At 34.3% G+C, this 7,902-nt stretch overlaps 1 long non-coding RNA gene across 1 annotated transcript; it reads left to right on the plus strand.

Annotated features, from left to right (window-relative positions):
• Positions 1-3,275: 3,275 nt before the first annotated feature.
• LOC108564128 lies at positions 3,276-4,720 on the plus strand. The gene is made up of 2 exons (XR_001891124.1): positions 3,276-3,986; positions 4,575-4,720. It is a non-coding gene; the product is annotated as an uncharacterized LOC108564128 (long non-coding RNA).
• The last annotated feature ends 3,182 nt before the right edge of the window (positions 4,721-7,902 follow it).

Here is a 7,902-nt window from a genome sequence, read left to right on the forward strand (position 1 = left end):
GAGGGGGCGGCGAAGTGCGTTAAGTGTGTGTGTGTGTATGTACGTGTGTGAGAGGAAACAGCGGGGGTGGTGAGGAGGAAGACGCGAAGGGGAATCCCCAGATGATCGACCTCTGTTTACTGATGTAACGTCTCTATTATCATTATTATAATTATTGTGTAATGCCCCCCCTTCCCCCTAGGTTTAAGTATGAAGTAATATTTGTTTTTTTTTTCTTTCTTTCTTTTTCTTATATGTTTTGTTTTCATGTATTTTATATTATTACACAATTTATATTGAGTTCTTGTTCTTTTGCCGCGCGCCATCTGCATTAACAACCGACGATGCATCGCGCGGTATGTCTCTTATTTCACTCGCTCTTTCTCTGTCTCTTTTTATATATGTGTGTATGTGTGTGTGTCTATCTTCAACCTCTCTTTTCCACCAAAAGAAAACATACAGAACATCTCTATCCGACTCATTGGTTTTTATCGCAATTTTATATACAGAAGAAATATATATAGTATGATTACTATTATTATTATTGATACTTTTATTATTATTATTATTATTAAAAGAAGACGTGGTACTTTACTAATTCGTAAGATAATGTATAGATTTTAGTTGTTCGAAACTTCGTTTATATATATATATATATGATGATGATAATAAAAAGAGAAAATAAATAAATTTTGAAAATATAAATTTTTGACAAGTGCCATTACATGCATACATCCGTGATTCTAAACCTTTTTCGTTACCCACATTAACATATTTGGCTTCATCGTTTGGCCGTTGGTAGTTTATTTAATTTCATTAACTTTTGTACTACTATCAGGATGTAGTTGTGCCCTTTAACTTCCTCTATATTACATTCCTTTATATTACATTAAACCTAACTTATAATTTAAATTCAGATAGTCGCATAAACCAACAAAAATTTATGACGGCCCATAAACCGGAAATGGGGTAGAATAAGGACCTAAAAGTGATTTAAATCAATATTAATTGATGTAAATCTCTTTAATTAAAAAAAAATCAATATTTTATATTCAACAAAAGTAACACTTACTTTATATTTAGAACAAAGAGCAGTTGTTACAGCAGACCTTGTATTATTCTACTACATATATTATTCCGTTTACTTAATTCTCTGATTACCGTTTCGAATATGCTGCGAAAGTACAAACATGTTGGAGATAAAAAAAAAAGAAGATAAGTGATAAAATATATTTAGCTGAATTAATGACTAAACGTCAAAAGCCCCCATCTGTTAGGTGCATCTACAAATAGGGAGTGCGAGTTTATTGTTTTTTTTGCAAATAAGGTAATTTTATTTTAAAAAAATTTAAATCGAAGGAAACGGCGAAAGATAATGCGTTGATTCATATTTTATTACCGCATTTGCAATTGTAATTCGCGTCGTTCATTTTCATTCATGTTCGAAAACCGCCACAATTTTCAATTTGTTCTTAATCGAAATATGTTGCACGAAAAGAATAAATGAAATTGTATTTTCCACATTTGACATTTCGCTTACGTAAACCTTAGAAAAATGAACAACCCCAGGCATTGAATGAAGATATTTCATATCAATATTTGTTTTTTTTTTCATTCAAAATTTCTAATGTTAACTTTCCGTTATTCACTATTATTTTCTTACAAAATTTTAAATGATTATTTATTAATATTTATTAGATGTAAAAGTTTTCATTTTTTTAAACGTATCCTCACCTAAGAAACCGCAACATTTTTTCGAATTTGCCTTGCTCTAAAGTCCTAGCACTATTATAATATGAGTGTGTAGTATGATGATCTCACTGCACTAATTTTCGGGAATCATCATTTTTCATATCTCACGAAGCGAAAACGCACCGACTTTTGTTTCGATTTTGACATTGGCACGATTTGATAACGTGCGACTTTGATTCCTTTTTGAATTCGAATAATATCCAAATGTCCAAAACTTGTGTTATTCTCTTCATTTTTTTTTTCTTTAAATTCTAATACGATGGCCAAGAGATATCTAATCTTGTTTCTTGAGTGAATGCTCGCTCGTTCACTGAATTCGATATTCATAATTGAGATTCCGTGAATTCCTATGCGCGTCTCACCGTAAACATTGATTTTGCGGATATCGAAATACTCCATCCTTTACATTTTGCTAATCGATCTGCGTTCAAATTTGTATCAAAAACCGACTGTAAACTTTTACATCGAATCAACGTATCGCATTTCATATATATTATAGGATTTAATTTTAGTTTCTGTCATCATTACTTTATTATCATTACATTACTTTCGTTTTCAATTGTTTTGTTCTATCTTTGTTAACTAGACTTAATCGACTGCTTTTTACATGCACAATAATCGCTCTTTCTAGCATACGTTTATTCTAAACCGTTTTTTTTTGTGTAATTTCATCGCTCATCCGTGTTTACTTTACGAGTCTGCCATTGGTTATCGTTGTTGCTTTTATGCCATGCCTCCAAACGCTTATTCGTATTCACAGTTCATTTTTTGTGCATTCCAAATTGAATGCGATAGGCCGGCTTTTTATTTGTTGTCGTCCGTCTTTTATGACTGTTTACTCGATTTCCGATTGGCCTTCTCATTTCACCAATAACGAAATTTCATATTTAAAAATGGACACTATAGAATTGAACTTCTCAATTTATTTCAACGTTATTTTCACTGATTTAATTATTAATAATTCACAGCAAATATTTAGTTTCCTCATTTAACGTAATCTGATTTAATAATTAAAAAAAAAACTATTATTTTTCATTTAGAAAAGTCTTATGTGCTGATTATTTCCGCAATTTTAGAATCATTTTTTTGTGTGTGTTATTAAGTCTAGCTTTCACTCGATTTGTCACGTACTATTTTGTATTTGTATCATTACTGTTGAGGAAGTATTAGATGATTAATTCACATAGTTTTTATTGTTTTGGTTTAATCTTTTAGTATAAACGCGATGTATTCTTTCAATAAGTAAATAATATTTTTGTTTTGTAATTATAAAGTGAATCCGCACTATGCGAGACATTGCTGTATATGAGAAATAAGCTGAGGATTTTTAGCGAAATGTTAAAGGTTAATTGTGGTAAATTACTTATTGCATCATCTAAGTAACCACGATAATGATGTGCATGGTTGCACACCGGGTTATGCAATTGAGCGGCAGTTTAGGGTTGATCATCGTCGTAGGCGATGATTGATCGGAGAGCGGTTTCCCGCGGAAGAGCGGAGTCGACGTTTATTGTGTGTTGTTTTTGCGCATCATCGTTCCGTGCGATGGGGTCTCTCTACTCGTGTGGTGCTGCTGCTGCTGCCTCTGCTTCTGCTGCTGCTCCTGGTTGGCTCAGGCGCGCACGCTGCCTCCCTTTGTCTCTTTCTAATCTCTCGTCACCGGCGGCTCCTCATTCCGTTCGAACACCCTGTGTATTCTGTACGTGCCGTGCCGTACTCGGATGCGTCCTGCAATCATCACATACCTAACCCACCTACGTCTTACGTCGTCATCGCAACTACCATGACAACCGACAATCAACATCGTCGTCGTCGAGGTCATCCACTGCTGCTGACATGTGTCATCATCATCATCGGATGACTTGATGGTGGTAAACAAGTCGAGAGACCCCGCGCCGCGGATCGATCACACGCGCTCCTCGAGCAACACGCTCAACCGAATCCAAGAGTTCCGATACCAGAAGAACTACAGCAATATACTTTTACCTTTAATTCTCTTTCTCTCTTTCAAACACACACGCACATTCAATCCACGCCGCGTATTTGTATGTGCGTGAGCGTGCGTGAATATTTGTGTAGTGTGTATATAGTGTTTAAATTGGAGTGTGTTTAGTGGTGCGTCTAAATTAAGAACGGCAGAAGAGCACGAGAATAATAAAGGCTCTCTCTATCTACTTGCCTCTTACTTTTCTTCCCTTTTCGGATTTCTTTGCGATGACACACACTACCACGGCTCACCGCTATCTCGAATCCAGGTAAAGAAACGAATAACCACTTCATAACAACAACAACAACATCATTATCATCATCATCATCATCCTTTACCATAGACGAATACCCATTTTATTTTTGTTGTAAATCTGAAATCCAATACGAAGTGCAGCAACTATTGGTGTCAATTGTTATTGCTATCACCTGTAGCGCCCTTTTCGAAATAAACTGCAGCCGTCGATAGGTTTTGCGATACGCAATTGAAACATTAAGAAAGTATTTTTTTATTGTATAACATTCCTTTATTTCATTACAATAAATCACAAATAGTAGAATTGAGTTAAACTTGATGAGTGTTTCAATTTATCGAATACCAGACGTAAACACATGAAGTTTTCATCAAGTGGAATTGACAAGTTCATTGAAAAGCTTTACAAGTGTCAATATGAGAATATTGGGAATCGCTTATGCTTTGTATCGGTTTTCCATTGATAATAGCAATTGACAAGTTACTTGACAAGTATTGCGTTTAGTCAAATGTAAATAAGCGTTGAATAGAACGTGAATTATCGCGCATGCTTTTGCTGTTTGTTTTTTTTGGTGTTTGTTGCTTCTTCTCTCGTTTGTTTCAGTCAGCCGCGCGTTTTCCTGAAACAAAGGAGGATGTTCCGTAATATGGGTTAATTCATCCGTGCCGGAGTGGAGAGATTCGCAAACAGAAAGTGTGAGAGATAGAGAGAGAGAAAATTAAAATAAAACGACAACAACAAAAAAAAAACCATCATCAACAGCATACAGAAACTTTAATCACACGTATATACTGTGTATGTTCATGAACTGCGATGGAAGCTTTGAGGTTGCACACAGACGGGTGAGTTAACTTTTCTTTTATTTTCGTATTATTGTTGTTGTTTTCCTCACCCTGACATAATTATTATCTTAAACATGAAGATGTCAATGTTACATGCAGTGTTTACGTTTTGATCGTTTACGAATGGGATGGAAAGAAGAGCGGAATCGTGGTGGCGTGTACGGTAACAAAAGAGTGTGACAAGCGGAAAACAAAAGTGAACGGAAGCGGCGATAGACGGATGCCATTCAAAGATTTAGTTAAAGTGCTCAGACAAGTGTATTTGGATTATTTTGTTTAATTTATGAGTTGAGGTATGAACAGTAAAAATAAACATATATTTTCGTTTTAAGCCGAAAGTTAAGCAATATACGCATTTGGCTGGGTGACCAGCTCTTGACCACTTGATCGACAAATCTTGTCATGTAATCAAACATGATTATTGAATATGAATCACCAATTATTTGATAAAACGCGAAGTTAAGCAACATGTGTACCTGAACGGGTGACGAGAATCGACATGACCATTTGAAAGACAGATCTTTTAACAAATAGAAATGTTATTACTTCCAACAGACAAAAATCAATCAAATACGATTTTCGAGTATTAATTACCCGTGATTAATTGCAATTAAAAATAACACTAATTAGTTTTTACTGTAAGTTAGCAGTATTCTAAATCTATTAGTTTTTTTTTTAATTAAAAGAGAAAAGTTTTGACGTATCAAGAAAATCAACAAAATGTTAAGCCTAAAGTTATAATTAAAAAAAAAAACAACTGTTTCTAAAGTTTAATTAAACTTTTTGAAGATACTATTTTAGAGTCTTGGGTATATTCGTTTTTTTTTTTTCATATGATTTCTTCATCTATTTATATTCGACCATATATTTTCCCGTTTTTTCTTTCCTTGCTACCGTGTCGATCCGTATAAATAGCGACAATGGTCGTGCGGCTCTCATTCCTCTGTCTCTCCATCTCAGTCTGAATCAGACTCCCACTTTCTGGTCGCCATTGAATGATGTTGTTGTAGATGATGATGATGAAGATTCCGCGTTTCTGCTTTATTTTAAAACTATCCGATTTCAGTTTTAGGTCACAAGAATCGGATAATGTTTCATTATATAAAAAAAAAATATGTTGATACAAAAAAAAATGTTTCTATTAATAATTTCAGACTTTTCTTTGCTTGACCGTGACATGGCTACGATTTAAATAAACGCAATTCTCTGATAATCAATTGGTTGAAAGATGATTTTTTTTATTTTTCTAAATTTGGTATTTTTCTATGATCTGGTAATACTTTTGACGTTTATGTCATTATTTTAAATACTATATTTTCAATGGGTTGGTATCATTGAAATGTATATTGTTTGTTTTGTCTTTTTTGGTGAATTGTGGTATTGATATTTCTATTATTAATTCAAATACAATTCTAAAATTTATTACACAAGAGGCATGGGAATAGCATGCGTTTGAAAGGTAGTGGACTGTGACATGCTAAGGGTATATATATATATTAAAAAAACGAAATTATTTGTACATCATATTGTTATAGTGTTTGCTAATTTATTATACTTCGTATGTGAATTAAATATGAGTTTTCTATGGGTTGGTAACACGATAGAAAGAGAGTCCTCTAACGTGCATTTACTGGAATTGGTGGTTAACGGAGGAATTTGCGCTTGATTTACAAGCTATAATTTCTATTGATTCTGATGACGGATAAACGACGTTGATAATAGTAAGGGAAAATTGCTGGGAACAGTTCGCTGTTATTACGCTCTCCGCGTAGTTTTCTTCTTCTTTTTTCTTGTAACTAACTCACTTATAATATATTTCTGAAGTGGAAATCGACGAAACACGAACGTAGATTTCCACATTGACGAAGGGCGGATCGCTTTATAAATATTAAAAGGGAAGCGATATACTTCGATCGCCGTCTGCAAATTCAGTCTGACAAACTAAACGAAATAACAAAAGGAAGACACTTTTCTAATTTCCAAAGAAGAAGCTTTGATGTCATTCTCTTGTGAAAAAAAAAACCCTTGAAGGAGAGCATAAAGAAATTAGAACGGGGGCGGTTTTGCGAGCGTTCTAACCTTCCGACCTTTTACCGCCGCGTGGGAGGTCTCCAAACAATTAACCTTTCGCATCCGAAGCACGTGCATGTACTTCCACTAATTTTCGAATAACGGCGGGAAATAAGAAACAAAACAAAAAAAAGGGAAGATGCAATGGAAAATGGAGTGACGTTCTGACGTGCTGAAATTTCCACTCTACACACCCTTCCCGCCCTTCGAAAACCCGGAAGTCGACCGCCAGTTGCGGAAATCGATATGACTATGACGTCTGATGCTCTCCACTTGTTTTACCCGTATTCAACTACGACTTTGCAAATCGACCCACCTCAAACGAAACAAAAACGCATCGAATAAACACAATTTTGATAAATCAATTGACAGTTACGTCAATTGTATTAGTAATCGCGTAAATTTATTGATTCTTTGACAGATTGATAACCCTTCAATTTCTGACAGTCGTGAATGTTACGTTAACCCAAATAATGAAGACAATAAATCAAATAAACATTTCTATATTTGACTTAGTCTATAGCAGTGGTTTCCAAACTTGATGTTACTACGCCTCCCTCAAAAGTATGTAATCATTTGGTGCCTCCCCACCCCCCTCCATTTCATAAAAGGAAACACTGCTTTTTCGAACGTTCTAATTTCAATTTTTCAACTTTGAACGCATATTATAGCAATGTGGATAAGAGCACAGGAATGTATCTATACTTGCTGGATTCCCCAAACATTCAGCTTTCATATGCATATTTGGATTCATTCTATCTATTATAGTTTTTCGATTATTTTTAGTTTTATAAATCTTTAATGAAATGTGAAAACACTGCTTTTTCGAACGTTCTAATTTCAATTTTTCAATTTGAACGCGTATTACAGCAATATGGATAAGAGCACAGGAATGTATCTATACTTGCTGGATTCCCCAAACATTCAGCTTTCATATGCATATATTGGATTCATTCTATCTATTATAGTTTGAATGTAAAACACTGCTTTTTAGGAGAAATGCAAGTGTTATTAAATTT

This window comes from Nicrophorus vespilloides, unplaced genomic scaffold, assembly GCF_001412225.1.
Source record: "Nicrophorus vespilloides isolate i.1.1-1 unplaced genomic scaffold, Nicve_v1.0, whole genome shotgun sequence".
Lineage (NCBI taxonomy): Eukaryota > Metazoa > Arthropoda > Insecta > Coleoptera > Silphidae > Nicrophorus > Nicrophorus vespilloides.